Source organism: Hemitrygon akajei, chromosome 18 (genome assembly GCF_048418815.1).
Source record: "Hemitrygon akajei chromosome 18, sHemAka1.3, whole genome shotgun sequence".
In the NCBI taxonomy this organism is placed as follows: domain Eukaryota; kingdom Metazoa; phylum Chordata; class Chondrichthyes; order Myliobatiformes; family Dasyatidae; genus Hemitrygon; species Hemitrygon akajei.
This window is the reverse complement of record NC_133141.1, coordinates 66,375,902-66,401,966: the sequence shown is the minus strand read 5'-3', so window position 1 is coordinate 66,401,966 and position 26,065 is coordinate 66,375,902. Positions and strand designations below refer to the sequence as shown.

The 26,065-nt window shown below is 43.3% G+C and overlaps 1 long non-coding RNA gene across 1 annotated transcript in view; it reads right to left on the bottom strand.

Moving 5' to 3' along the window:
* LOC140741500 (uncharacterized) overlaps positions 1 to 19,805 on the bottom strand; it is a 55,477-nt gene extending 35,672 nt beyond the window's left edge. The window contains exon 1 of the long non-coding RNA XR_012102072.1: positions 19,689 to 19,805. This is a non-coding gene — a long non-coding RNA (uncharacterized lncRNA). The remainder of the gene's footprint in view (positions 1 to 19,688) is intronic.
* Between the last annotated feature and the right edge of the window lie 6,260 nt (positions 19,806 to 26,065).

Here is a 26,065-nt window from a genome sequence, read left to right as displayed (position 1 = left end):
CACACATCTATCAACATTAGAAAACATTTTTGACAGTCTCTCCTTTGTCAAGTAGTAACGATGTACAATTTTAAATTGAATTAGAGAGTGATTGGCACAGATCGAAGAAGAGTTAACCAACTTCAAAATCCACAACCAATCTTCTGTTATCAGGGTCATGTTATCATTCTCATTAACCACCCATTCAGGCTAAGTGCACGGGTTTTACAAGCTACATTTGTCTTTACAAAAGAGGAAACCAAAATAAATTGATGTTGCTGGAGTCTGAAAATAACACTACTGCTCTAGTCAGCTTTTATTTTGAAGAGTGTTCAAAATACACGCAAATAGAATGGAAAATTATCTGTACTGTCAACAGAAAACGTTTATAGCGTGCCTCTAATGCACTAAAAGTCTCCGAGACTTTTCACAGCACCATTTATTATCAGCACATGGTAAGGCATGCTGGACCACACTTGGAATATTGTGTTCAGTTCTGGTTCCCTCATTTTCGGAAGGCTGTGGAAACTTTAGAAAGAGAGTAGAGGAAATATAGCAGGATGCTACCTGGATTAGAGAGCATAGGTTGCATGAGCTAGGGGTTTTCTCTTTGGAGAAAAGGAGAATGAGAGGTGAATAAGATGATAAGAGACATTGATCAAGTGTAGAGACAGAGACTTTTTCCCCAGGGTTGAAATAGCTGATACGAGGGGGGTAAAATTTTAAGATGATTGGAGGAAAGTATAGGGAGAGGTACATGTCAGAGTTAAGTTTTTTTACACAAAGAATGGTGGGAGTGTGGAACAGCCTGCTAGGGGTGTTGGTAGGGGCAGATACATTAGGTGCTTTGAAGAAACTCTTAGATAGTCACATGAATGATAGAAAAATGGAGATCTATGTAGCAGGGAGGGTTAGATTGATCCTCAAGTAGGTTAAAGGCTCGGCACAACATTGTGGGCTGAAAGAGCTATACTGTGCTCTATATAAATCAATTCTTTGTCAAAGAAGCAGATTTTAAGCAAGGTCTTAAAGAAAGGGAGAGAGACTGTTGGAGTTCAGGACTAGATCACTTCCCTTACATGTGGATGGACCCACATCTGTAGTTTGAATTTGAGGTGTGCAAGGCACTAAGTTATTTTTTTTCAGAAGGGGGAGCTGGTGCTGTTGTAGATAGCTAGAAAAGCATAAATCAGGGCATTGAGTACAGGAGTAGCAATGCTATGTTGAAGTTGACATTGGTGACGCCGAATTTGGAGTAGGGTGTGCAGGTCTGGGCGTCTACCTACAGAAAAGATATCAATAAGATTGAGAGTACGGAGAAAATTTACAAGGATGTTGCCTGGACTTGAGGATCTTAGATATAGGGAAAGGTTGAATAGGTTAGGACTTTATTTGCTGAAGCGCAGGAGAATAAGGGGTATAGAAGAGGAGAATGCATGCAGTGTTCCCCCCTCACTTTGTGTGAAACTAGAACATAGAACAGTACAGCACAGGAACAGGTCCTTCAGCCTACAATGTTGTGCCAAATCAGCTAAAAAGTAAATCAAAAGACACCCAAACACCAATCCCTCATACCTACACAATGCCCATATCCCTCCATCTTCCTCATTTTCAAGTGCTTATTTAAATGTCACTTAAAAGCTTCTCATGTATTTGCCTCTACCAGACAACACATTCCAAGCACCCACAACTCTCTGAGTGAGAGGTCATAGGTATAGGGCGAAAGTGAAATACTTAAGGGGAATCTGGGAGGGAACTTCTACATTCAGAGAGTGGTGTGAGTGTGGAACAAGCAGCCAGTAGAAGCTGCAGGTTCAATCGCAGCATTTAAGAGAAGTTTTGATAAACACAAGGAGGAATATGAAGGGCTATGGTCTGGGTACAGTTAGATGGGCTGAAGGGCCTGTTTCTGTGCTGTAATGTTCTATAACTCTATGAATATTGTCTGAGGCTACAGCCTGATATAGATCAGCTGGCAAGTTGGGTGAAATAATGACTGACAGAAGTTAATCCTGACAAGTGATGTATTTTGTAAGGACAAACAAGGCCTACACAGTAAATTATCATTGTCCAATTATAGTTGATAAATGGTTAGAGTTTAGAATACGAATCCCTAATCCTGCAAACAGGAGTATACAGTTGGAGAGGGTGAAGGTATATTGAATGTTGCCTTCATTAATCATGATGTGGAATATAATGGCTGGGATATCAGGTTACTACTTTATAAAACATCCAGGTTCCCAGGATCGGATATCCATGCAAGCAGAGGGCATGAGGAGGCATGATGGCCAGTGAATCTGTGTGCCCAGAGTTCAAGCCTGGAGTTTGGGGGCCCATTATTGGCTAGTCCAGGGGCAGATACCAACCAAAAGTCCAGCAAACTGGGGGCCTGTCCTGCAGTTGGAAGACTGTTTGTGTGTGGGTGGATGGGAGGGAGGAAAGGGACTTGCATCTGTTGAGTTGTGGCTTCTTGTGTTCTGCTGAGCATTGCAGGCATGCTGTGTTGGTGCCGGAATGTGTGGCAACACTTGTGGCCTGTCTCCAGCACATCCCTAGGTTGTCAATGCGACCGACACATTTCACTGTACAGGTGATAAATAAATCTGAATCTGAATCATGGGGTAACACTCTCATAGAGAGTGTACAATAACAAAGAAAAGTAGTATAATGAAAACTTGGCATTTTCTTAACCTGTTAAGGTTCATTGGTCATCAAGCTGCAGTTTTAGAAATAACCAGGGGATTTGCTACAAAGAACATTTTAACTCTGATGGAGAAAATCCAGAATAAGTTTCACAGTCTTAAAATTAGAGTCAAGGCATTTGGGACTGAAATCAAGAAGCACATGTGTAAAAGAAAAAATAGTTATCCGTGGCTAAGTAAAGAAATAAAGCAAAGTATACAACTAAAAAGAAAGTTATATAAGGTAGCTAAATCTAGTGGGAAGATTGAAGATCGAGAAGCTTTTAAAGATCAGCAGCAAATAACAAACAGATTGATTAAGAAGGGGAAGATAGATTATGAAAGTAAATTGGCGAAAAACATAAAAGCAGATAGTAAGAGTTTTTATAGTTACATAAAAAGAAAAAGGGTGGCTAAAGTAAATGTTGGTCCCCTAGAAGATGAGACCAGGAAATTAATGGTAGGGGACATGGAGATGGCGGAAACGCTGAACAAATATTTTGTATCAGTTTTTACAGTAGAGGACACTCAAAATATCCCAACACTGGATAAGCAGGGGGCTCTAGGGGGAGAGAAGCTAACTACGATTCAAATCACCAAGGAAATGGTACTTGATAAATTAATGGGACTGAAGGTGGATAAATCCCCTGGACCGGATGGCTTGCATCCTAGGGTCTTAAGGGAAGTGGCGGTCGGGATTGTGGATGCATTAGTGATAATTTTTCAAAACTCGCTGGACTCGGCAATGGTCCCGGCAGATTGGAAAAATGCTAATGTAACTCCTTTATTTAAAAAGGGCAATAGACAGAAGGCTGGGAATTATAGGCCAGTTAGCCTAACATCTGTGGTTGGCAAAATGTTGGAATCGATAATTAAGGAAACAGTAACAGGGCATTTGGATAAACATAGCTTAATAGGACAAAGTCAGCATGGCTTTACAAAAGGGAAGTCATGTTTGACAAATTTGTTGGAGTTCTTTGAGGACATAACATATCGGGTAGATAAAGGGGAACCAGTGGATGTGGTGTATTTGGACTTCAAAAAGGCATTTGACAAGGTTAAATTTTAACCTTGATTAATTTAACCAAAGATTATTACTTAAAGTAAAAAATCATGGGATTGGGGATAATATTCTGGCATGGGTGGAGGATTGGCTTTCTAACAGAAAACAGAGAGTTGGGATAAATGGTTTATTCTCAGACTGGGAGTTGGTGACTAGTGGTGTTCCGCAGGGGTCGGTGTTGGGACCCCAACTCTTTACAATCTATATTAATGATTTGGAGAAAGGGACTAAGTGCAACGTATTGAAGTTTGCTGATGACACAAAGATGGGAGGGAGTGTAATGAGTGCGGAGGACATTGAAACCCTGCAGGGGGACATAGATAGGCTGAGTGATTGGGCAGACATTTGGCAGATGAAATATAATACTGACAAGTGTGAGGTCTTGCACTTTGGCAGGAAAAATAATAGAGCAAGTTATTATCTAAATGGAGAGAAACTGGAAAGTGCTTCTGTGCAAAGGGATCTGGGGGTCCTGGTGCAGGAAACACAAAAAGTTAGTATGCAAGTGCAGCAGGTGGTCAAGAAGGCCAATGGAATGCTGGCTTTTATTGCTAGGGGGATGGAGTATAAGAACAGGGAGGTCTTACTGCAGTTGTACCGGGTATTGGTGAGACCACACCTGGAGTACTGCGTGCAGTTCTGGTGTCCATATTTAAGAAAGGACATACTGGCTCTCGAGGCAGTGCAGAGAAGGTTCACTAGGTTAATTCCGGGGATGGGTGGGTTGATGTATGATGAGAGGTTGAGTAGATTGGGACTCTACTCATTGGAGTTCCGAAGAATGAGAGGCGATCTTATTGAAACATATAAGATTGTGAAGGGGCTTGCTCGGGTGGATGTCGGGAGAATGTTCCCAATGATGGGTGAAACTAGGACTAGGGGGCATAATCTTAAAATAAGGGGATGGCGTTCCAGGACTGAGATCCGGAGAAATTTCTTCACTCAGAGGGTAGTGGGGCTGTGGAATTTACTGCCCCAGAGAGCTGTGGAAGCTACTACACTCAATAAATTCAAAACAGAGATAGACATTTTCCTGGATAAAAATGGCATTAGGGGATACGGTGAGCGAGCAGGTAAGTGGACATGAGGCTAGGTTTAGATCAGCCATGTGATCTCCTGGACCAGTTTTCGATAGCCTGGATGGGTCGGAGAGGAATTTTCCAGATTTTTTCTCCTCAATTGGCAACTCTGTTTTTTTCCCCCGGGTGATCACATGGGTTTGGGCGGGATGAATAATAAAATAAAATGGGCAGCATGGTGCCCTGTTGGTTGGCACTGTTGCCTTGTGGGATTCGGTGAAAACTAGAGTTAAGATTGGATCAGCCATGATCTTGTTGAATGGCGGAGCAGGCTTGAGGGGCCGATTGGCCTACTCCTGCTCCTATCTCTTATGTTCTTATGTATGTTCAGAGAAAGAAGAGTGAAATTTGGAATTCTCCCGTTCAAAAATTTTGAATGTTGTGTCAATTACAGCTATTAAGATTGAAATTAAGCTGATTTTAATTAAGTAATCGGAATCAGAATCAGGATTGTGAAATTTGTTCTGAGGCAGCAGTATGGTGCAATACATTAAAAAACTATAAATTACAATAATAAATATACTGTTCCATACATTGCAAAATTAAATTAAAAAAAACAGTACAAAAAGAGATCAAAAATAGTGAGGTTGTGTTCATGGGTTGGTTTATTGTCTGTCAGAAATCTGATGGTGGAGGGGAAGAAGCTGCTCCTGTCTTCAGGCTCCTGTACCTTCTCGCTGATGGTAGAAATGAGAAGGGGGATGTCCTGGGCTGATGGGGATCTTTAATGATCAATGCCACCTATTCGAGGTATCGCTTTTTGAAGATGTCCTCGATGCTAGGGAGGCTAGTGCTCATAATAGAGCTGGCTGAGTTTGCAACATTCTGCAACTTTTTCTGATCCAGTGCAGTGGCCCCTTCATACCAGACGGTGATGCAACCAGTTAGAATGCTCTCCATGGTACATCTGTAGAAATTTGCTAGTCTTTGGTGACATACCAAATCTCCTCAAACTCCTAATGAAATATTGCCGCTGGCAATCCTTCTTCGTAATTGCATCAATTGAGTAAGTTGGACAAATCAACATAGTCTAATTGAATAACACACAAAAATGCTGAAGGAACTCAGTAAATTAGGCCGCATCTGTGGAGGGGAATAAGCAGTCAACTTTTTGGGTCAAAACCTTTCTCGGCCCGAAATGTCGACTGTTTATTCCCTTTGGCCAGACCAGCATTTTGTGTGTGTGCATTGCTCAAGAAATCCAGCATCTACAGAATCTCTTGTGTTTATAATCTAATTGAATGCTGTTTTTTGTCTCTTCCAATCTAAATTGTGGGAACATTGATTATGTTTCCTATTCCCTTAATCTAGAGGTGGTGAAAGCGAATGGAAAAGGGGAGACTTCATAGAGGTGAATAAAATAATGAAGGACCTCATTAGAGTAAATAGGAAGAACATACTCCTTGAGGCAGGAGATTTGAAAAAATAAGGATCATTTTAAAGGTTCACTTTATTTGTTACATGTACATCAAAACATGCAGTGAAATGCATCGTTTAAGTCAATCACCAACACAGTCCAAGGATGTGCTGGGGGCAGCCTGCAAGTGTTGCCATACTTTCACTGCCAACATAGCAAGCCACAACTTACTAACCCGTACACCTTCAGAAAGTGGGAGGAAACCCATGCGGTCATGGGAAGAATGTGCAAATTCCTCACAGACAATGGTTGAAGCCCCAGGTCGCTGGCAATTTGCCAACCGCTATGCCACAGCACTGTCTCTACTATGTTTCCACTTCTTTTAATCTAGAGGAGGTGCAACCAAATGGAAAAGCGGAAGTTAAGGTAAGATTTCATGGAGGTGAATAAAATTATGAAGGACCTCTCTGGAGTAAATAAGAAGTTCAAAGTAAATGTTTATTATCAAAGTATATATATGTCACCATTTACAACCTTGAGATTCATTTTCCTGCAGGCATACTTAGTAAATCTATAGAATAGTAACTATAACAGCAGAAGACAACAAATTGTGCAAATGCAAATATAAATAAATAGCAATAAACAATGAGAACATGAGATAACAAGGTAAAGAGTCATTGGTTGTTGGAAAAATCACAATGATGGGGCAAGTGTGTGTACCCTCTTTGTTCAAGAGCCTGAAGATTGTGGGGTAGTAACTGTTCTTGAACCTGAGGCTCTTGTACCTTCTACCTGACAGCAGCAGTGAGAGGAGAGCATGTCCTGGGTGGTGGGGATCTCTAATGATGGATGCTGCTTTCCTACAACAGTGTTTCATGTAGATGTGCTCAATGGTTGGAGGATTTACACTTTGCAGCAAATCACAGGACATAAATTTAAAGTGACTGTTAGAAGGATTTGAAGGGTGGTATGGTGGCACAGCGATTAGTGTCAGTAACGCACACGTCCAGGGACCTTGGTTTGATCCTAATCACGGATGCTATCTTGTGGAGCATTTGCATTCTCCTTGTGTACATATGGGCTTCCCCTGGGTGCTCTAGTTTTCTGCACACCTCCCAAAGATGTGCTGATAGGTTAACTAGCAGTGCATATTACTCCTTAATACAGCGGATGGAGATTTAAAAACAAAGGAGATTTAATGGGTGAGAGAATAACTTCCCTGGCTGCAGTGAAAATAAGGAGGGGTAATGGAAATGGTGGGAGCCAGCATAGACATACTAGGCTGAGAAATCTTGTTTTATGTCATCGTATGTAGTGGGTAAATGAGTTTATTATTTTTCACCTGAAATAGGGTAGAAGTCTGGACTTCTGTTTCAGGGCGGAGGTACAGAAGCATAAAGACCCACACTCAATGATTCAGGAGCAGCCTCCTCCCCTCTGTCATGAGATATCTGAGTGTTTCATGAAGCCATCAACATTTCCTCATTATTCCTTTTTATATATGATTTATTAACTGTATTTTATGATAATTTTATTTTTATGCACTATACTTCTGCCACAAAACAACAAATTTCATGTCATATAAGACAGTGATAATATCAAATATTGAAAGGCATAGACAGAGTTGATGTGGAGAGGATATTTCCTATACTGGCGGGGGGGGGGGGAGTCTAGGACCAGAGGGCACAGCCTCAGAATAGAGGGGCATCCATTTAGAACAGAGATGAGGAGGAATTTCCATAGCCAGGGGGTGGTGAATCTGTGGAATTTATTGCTACAGATGACTATTGAGGACATTATTGGGTATATTTAAAGCAGAGGTTGATAGGTTCTTGATTAGTTAGGACGTCAAAGGTTACAGGGAGAAGGCAGGAGAATAGGGTTGAGAAGGATGATAATAACCAGGTTCAGGAAGTTATTACCCCTCATTGCTACAGACAGATGTGGAGGCCTAGTCATTGGGTATATTTAAGGCAGAGGTTGATAAAAGGCAGGAGAATGGAGGTTGAGAGGGATAATAAATCAGCCATGATGGAATGGCAGAGAAGACTCGATGGGCCAAATGGCCTAATTATGCTCCTACATCTTTTGGTCTTATAATAAACCTAATTCTAATTTTGATTTTAGCATAAATTCTTGCTGCATTTCAAGGGTGCCTGGATTTGCACTTGAAGACCAGTAGTCTATAAGACCTGCTAAATAGGTGGTAGTTCTTTTTCCAATTGTGTGGACACAATGGTCAAAATAGTCTTCTGCGTTGTAAACGTCCTATGCTTAGCACAGAGCATCCTTGGTTGAAATCATTCTGGGAACTTCCTGACCTGTCTCATTCCAATAACTCATCAAAGGATGCATTTACAAACTACACCCATGAGAGGGGGCATTGTTTTTAATTCATGAATTCACAGTTTGGGGCATGAATACTTTTGGGTTCCTTTCAGACAGTTGGTGTCAGTCTGGATTTAGTTATATTGTTAGCAAATACACTCAGAGAACATATATTCGTGGTCTTCTGCTGCTGTAGCCCATCCACTTCAAGGTTCGATGTATTGTGTGTTCAGAAATGCTCTTCTGCACACCACTGTTGTAACGTGTGATTACTTGAGTTACTGTTGCCTTCCTGCCAGCTTGAACCAGTCTGGCCATTCTCCTCTGACCTCTCTCATTAACAAGGCGTTTTTGTCCACAGATCTGCAGCTCACTGGAATTTTTGTTTTGCTTTTTGTTCCATTCTCTGTGAACTCTAGAGACTGTTGTGCGTGAAAATCCCAGGATTTCAGCAGTTTCTGAGATATTCAAACCACCCCGCCTGGCACCAACAATCATTCCATAGTCAAAGTCACTTCAATCAAATTTCCTCCCCATTCTGATGTTTGGTCCGAACATCAAGTGAACCTCTTGACCATGTCTGCATTGAGTTGCTGCCACATGATTGGCTGAATAGATATTTGCATTAATGAGCAGGTGTACTTAATAAAGTGGCCACTGAGTGTATAAACTAATGATCTAGAGGGGAGCGCTTGAAAGCTCACGAAAACAAAAAGGCTGGTCATTGACTTCAGGAAAGTGGTTGGTGACATGTTCCTGTCTACATCAACAGTGCTGAAGTTGAGAAGGTTGAGAGCTTCAAGTTCTTAGCCATGAACATCACCAAGAGCCGATCCTAGTCCTGGTCCAACTACATAGACATCATGGCCAAGAAAGTTCACCATCACCTGTACTTCCTCAGGAGGCTAAAAAAATCTGGCATGTCCCTGTTTTTATTGATGCACCATAGAAAGCATCACATTTAGGTGTGGCAACTGCTCAAAACATTATCACAAGAAACTGCAGAGTTGTGGACACAGCTCAGCACATCACAGGAACCAGCCTCCCCTCCACGGACTCTGAACTGTCACCTTGATCTCAAAATCAACCTTGTTACGATCTTGCACTTTATTTCTCCATTGTTACTGTTTTACCCTAATCTAGCTCAATGCACTGTGCAATGATTTGATCTGTATGAATAGTATACAAGACAAGCTTTTCACTGGATCTTGGTACGTGACAATAATTAACCAATACCATTATGATTGGACAACTTATCTGCAATGAAACTGTGACCAAGAAACTACAGGATAAAAAGATAATTTTTTTGGTTAATTCATGTTCTTCAAGAACAGATACCCAACTTGACGTGCCCCTGTGTTGATTGTCAGCGAGGAAGAGATGTTGTTACCGATCTACACTGACTGTGGTCTCCCGATAAGGATGCAGTTGTAAAGATTTCCAACATCTGCAATGTTTTTATGTATCATTTTCAACAAGGACACAGAAGTTTTAGGAGGAATGTAGGGTCCAGGAGGCGGCACAGTAGCTCAGTGGTTAGTGCAGTCGCTTTACAGCACCAGTGATCACTGATCAGCATTCGATTCCTGCCACTGTCTGTAATGAAGTGTACATTCTCTCCGTGACCACATGGATTTCCTCTGGGTGCTCAGATTTCCTCCCATAATCCAAAGTCCTATAGTTAGGGTCAGGATTAGCAAATTGTGAGCAGAAGCATGGTGGCACTTCAGCACTGCCCTCGCTGATTTGATTTGATGCAAAATGACATATTTCACTGTTTGTTTCAAATAAAGTCAATCTTATCTAAAAGAGTGGTTACCAAATGTGAGGGGATTAAAACTGCAGATGCTGGAAATCTGAAATAAATGCAGAAATTGCTGGACTCAGCCTGTCAAGGCATCTGTGCAGAGAGATGAACGTTTCTTGTCCAACACCAGTGAGTGTCGTTCCCTCTCCAGGGAGGCTGCCTGCCTACTGAGATGTTACTCTGGGTATAAACGGATAGAGGTGTGGAAACACAACAGGACGGAAAGAGATTGCGGAACAGGGTGGGGCGAGGCGATGGAATGAAGACAATACAGGAATGGATTTTTAAAATCGAAGAACTGGCCAATATTGCGGAATGAGCAAATATTATTTAAAATAAAACAACTTTCAACTGAAATATACTCTGAATTTACAACATCTGCAGAATCCCTTGCTTCAACTCAAAACTACTGCTCGATCAGTTCGTTACTCAAATCGATGAGAGACTGTTTTATGGTACTGTATTTCGTTTCGAAACTCGACGCTAGCGAACGTTATCAAGATTTTTTCCGAAACTGGGTCCCACTTTCATCCGGTTAACGTAATCCAACAACCCAGGCTAGAGATCGGAGCTAAACACGCAAGTGGTTTTAAAACTAACCAGACATCCACCCCAGCCCCGGGGAGAGATTAACAAAAAAACAGGAAAAGATAGGGCGGAACTTAAAATAAAGCACTTGTTTAATAAAGGGAGGTGCTTGAAACTTTGGGTTTGTTTCCCCCAGCAAAAGAGATAGTGAATTTTTAAAAAATACATTTTTATATAAAATGCTTCCTGCAAGTGGAAGAGCGTGGACATTTAACACGAGATGCAGATCAGCGTTTAAGATATTTTCATTTTAGCAAGCGAACGTTTAAGCAAAAGGGAACCGAAATAGACTTGCAGTTTAAAATAGCCACCCAATGCTTATAAATAAATGACTTATTTGAAAAGATGAGATGGGGGGAAATTGCCCCTTCCCCACTGACACAACCAGACACAGGTTTAAAGTCCCCGGCTCATTAACAAGAAAATGGCAACATTTCAAGTCTGCACTGACAGTTTCCGGCTCGCCCACTTGTTTACCCACAATCCTCTTCAAAAAAAATTATATCTGGGAAAAAATATAGTTTCAAAAGATCTTCTGTTGCATTTTTCAAGCGTCCCCAGATCACTCGCTATAGTCTCTCGCCCACGCTTACACGCACAGTGTCCTCATGTATTCATTATCAGCGCCGAGAGATCATAATGAATTCTGATGTTGGCTGGATCGCGTTTGGGGCATTTGCGAGCTACACTCTCCCTCGTTCCTGACACCGTCGGTGTTCTGAAATAAAATGGTCCAGCCTATTTTTTATCAACACTTCTGGAGGCCACCTCCCTCACTCCCTAGGGACATTGAGTCTGCCAGAGCAGGGGCCTGGAAGGTAGGGAGGGTTTTAATCTTGACTGGGTATGTATTAAATCAACAAAAACTCAGTTCACAGAGCAAAATATCCCACAGTTCCGTCGACCCCTGGATTCAACTGTATCCTCTCAATGATGGGAACTGCACGCCCCCACCACCTCTTTTCCCATGCCAGGTTGAAGTAATTTAGTAATTTTTAAAAAATGATAATCTGGTATTGAGAGCAAGTTTGAGGACAGGTTTGAAACTTAACCTCTGTGCCATAAACTCTCTGAAATTCATCTCTGAGATACTTAAGTCCACAGCACTACGTTCAGGGACAGTTATTAGCGTACAACCATCAGGCTCCTGAACCAGCTTAGCTAACTTCATTCACCTCAGTACTGAACTGACGCCACAACTTACAGACTCACTTTCAAGGACTCTACTTGTTCTCAATAGTATTTATTACTTATTTTTTTATATTGGCACAGTTTACTTTCTTTTGCACAGTGGTTGTTTGTTTATTTATTGAGATACGGCACGGATCAGGCTGTTACGGCACTTCAAACCACAATGCCCAGCAACCCCTGATTCTAACCCGAGCCTAATCATGGGACAATTTACAACAACCAATTAACCTACTAACCGGTACATCTTTGGGAGGAAACCCACGTGGTTACGCGGAGAACATACAAACTCCTTACAGGACAGCAGCAGGAATTGAACCTGGGTCACTGGTACTGTAAAGCATTGTGCTAACCACTATGCTACCATGCCGCAATTGTGTCACTCTTTGTGCAACACACACAAAAATGCAGCAGGCCAGGCAGCGTCTATAGGGAGAAGCACTGTCGACGTTTCGGGCCGAGACCCTTCGTCAGCACTAACTGAAAGAAAAGATAGTAAGAGATTTGAAAGTAGGAGGGGGAGGGGGAAATGCGAAATGATAGGAGAAGACCAGACGAGGTGGGGTGAAGCTGAGAGCTGGAAAGTTGATTGGCAAAAGGGATACAGAGCTGGAGAAGGGAGAGGATCATGGGACGGGAGGCCTAGGGAGAAAGAAAGGGGGAGGGGAGCACCAGAGGGAGATGGAGAACAGGCAAAAAGTGATGGGCAGAGAAAGAAAAAAAGGGAAGGGGGAATAAATAAATCAGGGATGGGGTAAGAAGGGGAGAAGGGGCATTAACGGAAGATAGAGAAATCAATGTTTATGCCATCAGGTTGGAGGCTACCCAGATGGAATATAAGGTATTGTTCCTCCAACTAAGGAGGCTCCTCTACTGTCAAGATGAAGCCACACTCAGGTTGGAGGAACAACACCTGATATTCCATCTGGGTAGCCTCCAACCTGATGGCATGAACATTGATTTCTCTAACTTCCGTTAATGCCCCTCCTCCCCTTCTTACCCCATCCCTTATTTATTTATTTTCTCCCCTTTTTTTTCTCTCTCTGCCCCTCTCACCATCACTCTTTGCCTGTTCTCCATCTCCCTCTGGTGCTCCCCTCCCCCTTTCTTTCTCCCTAGGCCTCCAGTCCCATGATCCTCTCCCTTCTCCAGCACTGTATCCCTTTTGCCAATCACCTTTCCAGCTCTCAGCTTCACCCCATCCCCTCCGGTCTTCTCCTATCATTTCGGATTTCCCCCTCCCCCTCATACTTTCAAATCTCTTACTACCTTTTCTTTCAGTTAGTCCTAATGAAGGGTCTCGGCCCGAAACATCGACAGCGCTTCTCCTTATAGATGCTGCCTGGCCTGCTGTGTTCCACCAGCATTTTGTGTGTGTTGTTTGAATTTCTAGCATCTGCAGATTTCCTCATGTTCACTCTTTGTGTGTAGTTTTTCATTGATTCTGTTGTATTTCTTTGTTCTACTGTGAATGCCTGCAAGAAAATGAATCTCAGGGTAGTATATGGTGATTTATATGTACTTCCATAATTACTTTACTTTGAACTTTGAAATTCACCACTGAGATACTATAAAAGCTCAGAGGTGCATCAGAATGGGGCTCTAACAATGTAACTTTCTGATAAACACTGTGGCCTCACCATGGCTCACCTGTGAAGGGATTTCTACGGAGAGTTTGAACAAACTTGGGCTGGTTTTTCTGGAGTATCAAAAGTTTGAAAGTTAGTTTATTATTAAAGTACATATATGTTACTATATACTGCATTGGAATTCATTTCCTTGCAGACATTTACAAAAACTAAGAAAAACAATAAGAAATACCTCATACACGCAAAGACTGACAAACAATCAAGCTGTAAAAGAAGACAGAATGTGCAAATAAAATACTGAGAAAATGAGTAATAAAACAATCCTTGGAAGTAGGTTGTATAATCATTTTGGATTTGTGGCATATAGGAGGGAGACTGAAAATCTGGTCGAGTGGTGCCACAACAACATCAGGTACTCGGATAGGAAAAGGCATGGAGGGTTACAGACACAATGCAGGCAAATGGGAGCAGCATAGATTGACATTGTGACCAGCTTGGATGAGATGAGCTGACCAATTCACTCTATGAATCTATGAAGCAAGCTTGGGGAGGAATTAGTGTATGTCTATACTTTTGGATCTGCTCTACTTTAGTCAGAGTCTCCACCTTCATGTCTCTATAACTCATGTTCTCAGTATTTTTGTATTTGCTCATTTGTCTTCTTCTGCACATGGGTTGTTTGTCAGTCTTATGTATAGTTTTTCATAAATTTTATAGTTTTTTAAATTTTCCTGCAAGAAAATAGATCTTAAGTTAATATACATAATATACTTCGATAATAAATTTTATCTTGTCTTTGAGGAAGGACATAGTATGTTGCAATACATTGGCTGTGACAGTCTTAAGAACCAGAGTAACACTGATGGGCTGAATGGTCTCAAACCAAAAGGTATCGGATCCATTTCCCTCCACAGATGCTGCCTGACCCTTTGAGTTCCTCCAGAATCTTGGCTGTTGCCACTGAATCACTACAGTTATGCAAGAGGGCAGGGCTGGGACTACAGGCAAAGATTCAGCATCCTTAGTACTTTGGAATTGCAGGGTGATAGAAGGATGGAATATGTACTTAGTAGATCAGGCAGCATCTGTGGAGAAAGAAACTTTAATAAAAACTGGGAAAGTGAGAAAACCAATGTGTGTTTGAAGCTGCAGAGGAAAGGAGGTATGGAGAGAACAAGTCACACATCAACCCCAATCCCATACCCTGACCACCTTGTTCCTTTCCCCTCTTCAACCTACTCCATCTGCCCACGTCCCACTTGCTCCCCTATCCCTATCCATCTTGTCTGCCCACCACCCCTCCGTTATCACCTTCCTATCTTATTAGATTCATCTGCAGTTTCCATCAGTCATCTCCCAGCCCCCGTTGCCCTCCGGCAGCTGACCCCCTCTGTCAATCAACCCTCCCCCCTTGGATCCACCTACAGCTTGCCAGTTCCACCCCTATGAATGCCTACAACAAAATGAATCTCAGGGTTGTATATAATATCAGTTTGATAATAAATTTAGTTTGAACTTTGAACTCTATTCTTCCAGTAAAGATTTGCTTAGATTAGCTAAACTTTATTTTTTGTCACAAGATTTGAATAGCTCAGACTCAGCAGAAAGCAACTGATTGGGCAATCAAAAATTGAAAAGCTCAAACAAATAAAAAGAAGGGTAGCTCAAGCAGAGTGGCCAGTCAAGGAGTGGAGCATTGAGGCTTTGGCTTGAGAGGCTTCGGCGAGAAGAGGCAGAGGACGAGCTTACTGCAACTGCGGTAAGGCCGGGTAAGTTTCTTTAATTAATTTAATTAATTTAGTTGTTGGCAATGGAGGCAGTAGATAGGGCAATCCAGTGCTCCGATTGTAGGATGTAGGAAGTCAGGGAAAGCACTATTGTCCCTGATGACTACACCTGCAAAAGGTGCATCCAGCTGCAGCTCCTATCAAACCGAGTTAGGGAACTGGAGCTGGATGAACTTCGGATCATTCAGGAGGCAGTAGTAGATTGGAGTTTCAGGGAGACAGTCACCCCTAGGAGTCAGGAGGCAGGTAGTTGGGTGACTGTCAGGAGAGGGAAGGGGAATAGACAGGAAGAGCAGAGCACCCCTGTGGCCGTTCCCATCAACAATAAGTATACCGTTTTGGATACTGTTGGTGGGGACGACCTACCAGGGACAAGTTGCAGTGGTTGCGTCTCTAGCACCGAGACTGGGCCCTCAGCTCAGGAGGGAAGGAGGGAAAAGAGGAGAGCAGTAGTGATAGGGAATTCAATAGTTAGGGGGACAGATAGGAGGTTGTGTGGAAGAGATCGAGAATCCCAGATGGTCTGTTGCCTCCCTGGTGCCAGGGTCCACGATATCTCGGATCGAGTTCTCAGTATTCTCAGGAGAGAGGGTGAACAGCCAGATGTTGTGGTCCACGTGGGGACATAGATAGGAGTAGGGATGAGGTCCTGAAGAACGTATATAGGGAGTTAGGAAAGAAGTTAAAAAGCAGGACCTCAAGGGTGGTAATCTCGGGATTGCTGCTTGTGCCACGAGACAGAGAGGGTAGGAACAGGAAGTTATGGCAGATGAATGTGTGGCTGAAGAGTTGGTGCAGGGGGCAGGGGTTCAGATTTCTAGATCATTGGGATCTCTTCTGGGGAAGGTCTGACCTGTAAAAAAAGGATGGGCTGCACCTGAACTGGAAAGGGATCAATATCCTGGCGGGCTGGTTTGCTAGAGCTGTTGGTGAGGGTTTAAACTAGTTTGGCGGGGGATGGGAATCAGAATATGAGTGCAGAGATTAGGCTAGAAGGACAAGGGCATGATGCTATGTGTTCGGAGTTGATGAGGAAGGACAGGCAGGGGACAAAATATAAATGTAGCCAGTTAGAGGGGTTGAAATGTGTCTATTTCAATGCTAGGAGTATTAGGAATAAAGGGGATGGACTTAGAGCATGGAACAGTACGTGGAACTACGATGTTGTGGCCGTTACTGAAACTTGGTTGGAGGAAGGGCAGGTACCGGGGTTCAGGTGTTTTAAAAGGAATAGGATGGGAGGTAGAAAAGGGGGGGGGGGAGTGGCATTGCTGGTCAGGGATAGTATCACGGCTATAGAAAGAGAGGACGCTGCAGAAGGAGTGTCCACGGAGTCAGTCTGGGTGGAAGTCAGAAATAGGAAGGGATCAGTCACTGAGCTGGGAGTAGTCTATAGGCCCCCAAATAGCCCTCGGGACACCGAGGAGCAGATAAGCAGGCAGATTTTAGAATGGTGCAGGAAATACAGGGTTGTAGTTATGGGTGATTTCAACTTCCCTCATATTGACTGGCACCTCCTGAGTGCAAGGGGGATAGATGGGGCTGAATTTGTCAGGTGTGTTCAAGAAGGATTCCTGACACAGTATGTGGACCGGCCGACGAGAGGAGAGGCTATACTGGATCTAGTTCTGGGTAATGAACCTGGTCAGGTGACAGACCTCTTGGTGGGGGAGCATTTTGGTGAGAGTGACTACAACTCCCTTAGCTTCAGCATAGCTATGGAAAAGGATAAAAACAGACGAAATGAGAAAGTGCTTAACTGGGGAAGGGCTAACTATGAAGAGATGAGGCAGGAACTAGTGAGAGTAAATTGGAAACAGATGTTCAAAGGGGAAAGCACAGAAGTAATGTGGAGGAAGCTTAGGGACCACTTGAGCTGGGTTCACGATAGGTTTGTCCCACTCAGACAAGGAAAAAATGGTAGGAAAAGGGAACCGTGACGGACGAAACCCATGAGGCAACTCATCAAGAGGAAGAAGGAAGCATATGTTAGGTATAAGAAGCAGGAAGCAGGAGGGGCTCATGAGAAACATAGGGTAGCCAGGAAAGAGCTTAAGAAAGGACTTAGGAGAGCTCGAAGGGGGCATGAGAAGGCCTTGGCATGTAGGATTAAGGAGAACCCCAAGGCATTTTATGCGTATGTGAAGAACAGAAGGATGACAAGGATGAAGGTGGGGACGCTAAAGGATAAAAAGGGCAACATGCACCTGGAAGCAGAGGAGATTGGGGAGGTCGTAAATGAATTCTTTGCTTCAGTATTCACAAGTGAAAAGGACCTTGATCAGGGTGAGGTTGAAATAGAACAGGCCTGTGTGCTGGACAATGTGGAGATTAAGGAAGAAGAAGTGTTGGATCTTCTTAAAAACATCAAGACTGATAAGTGCCCAGGGCAGGACGTGATATACCCCAGGTTGTTGTGGGAAGTGAGAGAAGAGATCGCTGGAGCAGTAGCTATGATCTTTGAATCCTTTTTGGCTGCAGGGGAGGTGCCAGAGGATTGGAGAATGGCAAATGTAGTTCCCTTGTTTTAAAAAGGTAATAGGGAGAATCCTGGGAACTATAGACCGGTGAGTCATACTTCGGTGGTCTGCAAACTATTGGAAGGGACTCTTAAGGATAGGATCTACGAGCATTTGGAGAAGTACAGTCTACTCAAGGATAGTCAACATGGCTTTGTGAAGGGAAGGTCACGCCTCACGAGCCTAATTGAGTTTTTTGAAGAGGTAACAAAAGAAGTTGATGAGGGTAGGGTGGTAGATGTGGTCTACATGGATTTTAGCAAGGCATTTCACAAGGTCCCCCACGAGAGACTCATCCAGAAAGTCATGAGGCATGGGATCAGTGGAACCTTGGCTGTTAGGATAAAAAAAAGGCTTACAGGAAGAAAGCAGAGGTTAGTAGTGGAAGGAAAGTATTCTGCCTGGAGGTCGGTGACTAGTGGAGTGCCGCAAGGATCTGTCTTGGGACCCCTGCTCTTTGTGATTTTTATAAATGACCTGGATGTAGAGGTGGAAGGATGGGTGAGTAAGTTTGCGGATGACACAAAGATTAGAGGAATTGTGGATGGAGCTGTAGGTTGTCGAAGGTTACAAGAGGATATAGACAGGACGCAGAGTTGGGCAGAAAAATGGCAGATGGAGTTCAATTCGGACAAGTGTGAGGTGATGCATTTTGGAAGGACAAACCAGAAGGCTGAGTACAGGGTTAATGGTCGGTTAATTAAGAGTGTGGATGAACAGAGGGACCTTGGGGTTCAAATCCATACATCCCTCAAGGTCGCTGCACAGGTTGATAGGGTAGTTAAGAAGGCCTATGGGATGCTAGGCTTCATTAACAGGAGGATTGAATTCAAGAGTAGAGAGGTCATGTTGCAACTCTACAATTCTCTGGTGAGACCACACTTAGAGTATTGTGTTCAGTTCTGGTCACCTCATTATAGGAAGGATGTGGAAGCTATGGAGAGGGTGCAGAGGAGATTTACCAGGATGTTGCCTGGATTGGAAAACAAGTCACATGAAGCAAGGTTAGCAGAGCTGGGACTTTTCTCTTTGGAGCGTAGAAGAATGAGAGGGGACTTGATAGAGGTCTACAAGATTATGAGAGGCATAGATAGGGTGGATAGCCAGTACCTGTTTCCCAGGGCACCAATAGCAAACACCATAGGGCATATGTACAAAATTAAGGGAGGGAAGTTTAGGGGAGACATCAGGGGTAAGTTTTTTTACACAGAGGGTTGTGAGTGCCTGGAATGACTTGCCAGGGATGGTGGCGGAGGCTAAAACATTAGGGGTATTTAAGAGCCTCTTGGACAGGCACATGGATGAAAGAAAAATAGAGGATTATGGGGTAGAGTGGGTTTAGTACTTTTTTTAAGGAATATATGGGTCGGCACAACATCGAGGGCTGAAGGGCCTGTACTGTGCTGTAGTGCTCTAGTGTCTACTGTCTAGTGTCTAGTACTGCATATCAAAGCACATAAGTGAAATGCATTGTCTGCATCAACGATCAACACAGTCTGAGGATGTGCGAGGGGAAGCCCGCAAATGTCGCCATGCTTCTAGCGCCGACATAGCATGTCTCCAATTTACTAACCCTAACACATACAGCTGTAGAATGTTGTGGGGGGGGGGGGGGGAAGCAACCAGAGCACCTGAGGAGAATGCACAGACTCCTTCCAGATGTCAGCAGGAATCAAACACAAGTCGCTGGTGCGGTAAAGAGTTACGCTAGTTTCTACAATACCTTGTTGACTGTTCATTCCCATCTACAGATGCAGCTTGACCCGGAAGTTCATTGTTTTTGCTCCAGAGTGCAGCGTCTGCACACTCTAGTGCCTCCATTCAAAGCAAGGTTGTCCAGGTGACACAAGTGTGATCTTTGAGACGGGTTGCTTGAATGCTTGTTAATCACAACTGATCCATCTGGGAGTGATATGAAAACAGAGAGATGGGTTACATAAAGACAGAAGCAGAGATAATCTGAGGTGAAGGTCATGGCAGTTGTGCTGGGGTGTGGACAGGAAATTGAAACTGAGGCCAAAAATAGATCAGATGTAATTGAAAGGCAGAGCAGACTCTTGAGGAAGTCAGGTTGACATTTGCTTCTGTTTCACACGTTCTTATGCTGATTTATCCACAGCACCTTCCTAGACCATAAGACCATCAGACATAGGAGCAGAATGAGGTCACTCAGCCCATTAAGTCTGCTCTGAGCCTGCTCTCAGAGAGCAAAAGGTAAACGTTTAGCATTATTTGTCACGTGCATCGAAACATACAGTGAAATGGAATTGTTTTCATCAGTAACCAACACATTTCGAGGATTGTGCTGAGGGCAGCCCGCAAGTGTTGCCGTGTTTCAGGCACTACATAGCATGCCCACAATTTACTAACCCTGACCCGTATTTCTTTGGAATGTGGGAGGAAACTGGAGCACCCGGAAGAAAATCGCATGGTTGTGGGGAGAAGATACAAACTCCTTACAGACAGAGGTGGGAATTGAACCCTGACCACTAGAGCATTGCATGAACTGCTATGTTGCCATGCCTCCTGTCATGAGACTTTGGAACTCTTTTCTTCAACGAGTGGTGGAAATAGACTCAACTAATATTCCTAGGCAGAGGTACGACAGGAATGCAGAAAGGACGTTACAATTAGTCATTTCACAATCATATGCCATGCCGAAGCTGGTTGAAGGGTCTGATGGGCATATTCCTGCTGCATTTAAAGGTTTCTTCTTCAAATCTTTCCTGACATCAAAGGTATGTGGTTCAATGTTTGTTGGTGATTCATCCCCAAAAACAAGGGATGGCAAAGAAGGCACAACAGCGACTCAATTTAGAAGTCTGTGTAGATTTGGCCTGTCATCTAAAACTTTGACAAACTTCTATAGATGTGCAGTGGGGAGTATCCGGCCTAGTCATATCATGGCCTGGTATGGAAACACCAATGCCCAAGAATGGAAAGCCTATAGAAAGTGGTGGATACAACCCAGCCCATCATAGGCAAAGTCCTCCCCACCATTGAGCACATCTACAAGGAGCAGTGCCACTATAAAGCAGCACCCATCAACAAGGACCCCCACCATCCAGGCCATGATCTCTTCTCACCGCTGCCATTGGGAATGAGAACAGGAAGTTTAGATCTCACACCACTAGGTTCAGGAATAGTTATTAATTTATGTGGATAACACCACTCACCTCAACAGATTCCACAACCTACAAACTCACTTTCAAGGACTGTACAACTCATGTTCTTAGTAGTATGTGTGTTTTTATTCTTTTTTTTGTCATTTGCACAGCTTGTCTTCTCTTGCAGATTGGTTTCTTGTTAGTCTTTGTGTGTAGTTTTTCATTGATTCTATTGCATTTCTTTATTCTACTGTGAATGCCTGCAATAAAATGGATCTCAAGGTAATATAAGGTGGCATATACGTATTTTGATAATTTACTTTGAATTTGAGCAAAAATCCTCGACCTAGCACCTCTTCTCCTGAAACATCAGAAGGTCAGAGCCACTCCTTTAGCAGGTTATAGCTGCATGCTATAGTTCTTTCCACAAACTAACCCACACCCCCAACCACCACTACGTTATCATTTCCTGTCTGTCACCTGATGTACAGGCACTCCTGTGCCTAGTGTCATTTTATAGACAAATATTTATTGTGTTTTTTATTATTGTTGTGTTTCTTATCTGATTGTTTTTTTTGTGCTGCTTCAGATGTGGAGTAACAATTATTTTGTTTTCCTTTACACTTCTGTACTGAAACTGACATTAAACAATCTTGAATCTTGAATTTATCTTCCAACTGCTTTCCAATCTCTTGGTCAGAGGAGCATGACTTTTAAATGAGGCTATTTGGCTAAGACAGGATTCACAGGCAAGCCCCAGTCCTATTCCCACACATGTTCCATCAAAGATCATAGAACACAGAAAAGACTATTCAACCCAACTCATTCATGCTGAACAAGGTGCCCATCAAAGCTAGTCCCATTTGCCCACATTTGTCCCACATCCCTCCAAACCTCTCCTGTCCACACTGCTGGAGGAATAAATCAGAGGTTTTATTCCATGGCAAAGGAACGGCATTTCCCTTTCACTCTGAAGTGTCAAGATGGCACTGAGCTGTGGTCTCCATTGAACTCATGGCTCAACTTAGATTTTTTTTTAGGTTTGTAGGGATGATTTTGGAGACAAAGAGGGGAGTTAGGGGTCAGGTTAGGGTTTAGGACAGAGATATGGGGGAGTTAGAGACTGTAATCTAGGCCTCCACTCTGCGCTCTGTGTTCAAAGGGCAGCAATGATGCCCTTCTGCGGATGGATGTCAGACCTGCAAGCGTTGTGGACGAAGACCAGCGAGGTGAGAGCTGGTACCCCGCCGTCTCCAGGTCAGCAAGTCCCAGTGGAATCAGTGGGATGGGAGGTTCATGTGGGCAGGATGCACCAGCACCAGTGATCCTCTAAGTATACAAGTTCATGGCCTGGAATTCCATGTTCCATCATTGGCAAGACCTGGAGTTGATACCAAAGATCAATGCCTGAAGGTAGATTGAAAATTTGGAATTCATCACACGATGACCAAAGCCCTGGGTTTGTGAGTCCACCTGATATCTATGAGTCCAATGAGGGTGAGAGGCCAGAAATGGCCTGTCCTAGATTGGAGGAGCATCTGTGTGTGTGAATGAGTAAGTGGGTGGGTGGGAGGGAGGAAATGGGGTTGTTTTACTGTTGTTATTTACAACTTCAAAGTGCACTTATTATCAAAGTATGTATAAATTATACAACCTTGAGATCTGTCTGCTTACAGGAAGAAACCCAAAATAAAACAATTATTAAAAATAAAGAAATAAAGACCTGCTGTCATTCTGCAGAACATTATGGGAATGCGATATTGGCGTTGGAATGACACAACCGGGTTTCCCCAGCACATCCTTAGGTTGTGTTGGTTGTTAATACAAACAATGCATGTTACTGTATGTTTCCATGTACATGTGTAGTAGGCAGCCGTCAATCCCAGGGGATCATGGGTTTGTGCCTCTGGTGGACTATGTCCTGTCCAGGGCGCAAGCCTGGGCGGGAAGATTTGAAGAACCGGCTGTTGCCCAATCAGTGAGTTCCCTCACTCCACATCACTGATGTAGTCCAAGGGAAGGACTCCTTTGCTTGCATCTTTGTAAGCAGCTCTATTTCTATCTTTAATATCTCTATTTTTCCCTTTCAGGATTCTTTTGAAGACCCTGACCTGGAGTCACACACTGACTTCGGTTCTTTGTGGGAATGGGACCCACTCTCAGGGTTTCACGACTGGCCAATATTCAATATGCTCGCCTAAGAGATTTGCTCGCCTTCGAAGGTCCGGAATCTCGTGGCTCTGGAGATGGGCAGATCGAAGGTCAGTGTCCCGGTAGGAAATTGGTGTGTCGTGGGAGACGGAAGATCTCTGGCTGTATGCCCAGAGACCCAAAATCTTTGGGCACAGAGCTCAGAAAAAGCGATGTAACGGATGTTAAACTTTGTAAATCAGCGAGTTGTTTGTTATGTCTCCCCTCTCGCTGTGAAACAGAGACACCTCTTTGTCAGTTATTAGGGAGAGAGAGAGCCTGTGGTATGTCAAATACTGGGTGAACAAGTAGTCTTTGGGGTAACTGCAAGTCTGTTTCTTTGCTGTTGCTTTGCTGCACGCTTGAATGCTCGGTGGTGGGTGCCAATTTTTTTTTGCAGGTAGGGCAAGGGGGATTGTTGCTTTGCTGCTGCTTGTGCATGGGGGGGCTTTGAGGTTCTAACATTTAACTGTCATTCATTCTTTGGGGGCTCTCCTCTGTTTTCGTGGATGTTTGTGAAGAAAAAGCATTTCAGGATGTATATTGTATACATTTCTCTGACATTAAATGCACCTTTGAAACATGTTGGGGAAACAAGATGTTATCAGTTAATCATAAAGACAAGAGAAAATCTGCAGATGCTGGAAATCCAGAGCAACACACACAAAATGCTGAAGGAACTCAGCAGGTCAGGAAGCATCAGTCTGCTGTAGGGTCTTGGCCTGAAAGTTGACTGTTCATTCCTCACCATCAATGCTGCCTGGCCTGCTGAGCTCCTCCAGCACTTTGTGTGTGTCATCAGTTAGTTATTTAAAGTCTATTTGACTGTATCAATGAGCATGAGAAACATTGCCCATACTGCGACTACATCAATCATCAAACACTGCGTGTTGCTTTCACACTACAATGCAACTCTGATACAAATGAGCTTGTAATTCCATCGTGCCCCGAAACTGCTACTCACATAAATTGCCTCCCACAGAGCTCCATTTACTGGCATATGTTGCACGGTGCTAAGAGACACATTGACCTGTGATGCTCATTGTCACCATACTGTTAATTAAATCATTGGCAAATCGGGGGGGGGGGGGGGGCTAAAAATATTTTCCTTATGTATAACTGCAACAAGGCAGTCCACAGAAGCAGGCCTAAATGCAAGACACATCAGCAGGTTCTGGAACAAGACGTTCACATTTTAAACGAAGCTTAAGGGGAGAGATAATTACCAGAAGTTAGAGAAATCAATGTTTATGCCAACAGGTTGGAGGCTACCTAGACAGAATATGAGGTGTTGCTCCTCCAACCTGAGAGTGGACTCATGCCCCCTCCTGCAGTCACCAACCTTGTTCCTCATCTGGTCTCACCTATCACTTGCCATCTTGTACTCCTTCCCACTCCCCCCTCACTTTCTTACTCTGTCTTCTGTTCCTTTCCTTTCCAGAGCTGATGAAGGGCCTCAGCCAGAAACATTGACAGTTTATTTCTCTCCATAGATGCTGCCTGAACTGCTGAGTTTTTCCAGCATTCTGTCTATGTTGCTCACACAGTGGGTTTTAAGGAGGAGAAAGACAGACAGAGAGTCAGAGGCTTAAAAGATGATGGAGCTTAGGTTCACGGGAGTGGAAAACAGAGCAGCCACTGCCGAACAAGCTTCAGGATGATAAAGCAGTCTGACTTAAAGAAGCAGGGGTAAAAATCATGTTAATAGGGCCAGAGGAGATTATAGACATAGAGAGGCTGGAGACATGGTTGAGTCTGAGTGTCAGGGATTGCTTAATCGAGTGGCATTGTCACTTAGTGTGAAGTGTGAAGGACTGCTGAGACGCTCATTGAGGCCTCTTTTCCACCCATCCGAGATATTTATCAGGGGCGCAGGGCCCTTAGAATTGTCAATGATCACTCCCATCCATCCCACAATTTCTTTGGCCCTCTATCCTCAGGCAGGAGTTACCATAGCATTCAGACTGGAACTGCCGCCACCCAGGTCTCATCATTTATGAAGTGCCAGTGGCAATATACTGTTTACTTTTTAAATTGTGTCATAAATACACCTTATTCTTTGTTACTTTATTTGTGGTAATATTACTTTATGCATTCTTTGTGAGTTACAATGTATGTACTGTGTTGTGCACCTTGGTCTCAAGTAACGTTGTTTCATTTGGTGGTATACGTGTATACAGTTGAATGACAATAAACTGAACTTGAACTTGAGATATGGTGTTTGGAAAAAGTCAGGATATAGGTAGTAATGATCTTCAGTTTTCTCATTGCATTAGAACAGTCAACTCTAAGAAACAAAGGCATGGCTGGGGGTTCTGAACATCAACAGGTCAGTGGATGAAATGGAAATGGACAATGTAAGGGCGAAAGAAATAGGCAGTCTTAAGTGATGGGATAGATTCCAAGTTCAAAGCTTGTTGAGCATGAAATATGACAATAACTTTCCAAACTGTAAACACAAGAGATTTTGTAAATGCTAGAAATCCAGGGTAACACACACAAAATGCTGGAGGAACTCAGCAGGTCAGGCAGCATCTATGAAGGAGAAAAATAGTTAACATTTTGGGAGAGACCCTTCATCAAGACTGGTGAAGGAAGATTTTGGGAAGATGTCAGAGTTGATTGTTAAGGATATGGTTCCAGGGTACTTGTGGCCACATGTAAAATAGGTCAAACTCTGGATGGTTTCCTCAAGGGAAGATCTTGCCTTACAAATCTGTTGGAATTCTTTGAAGAAATTACAAGCAGGATAGACAAAGGAGAATCAATGGATGTTGTGTACTTGGATTTTCAGAAGGCCTTT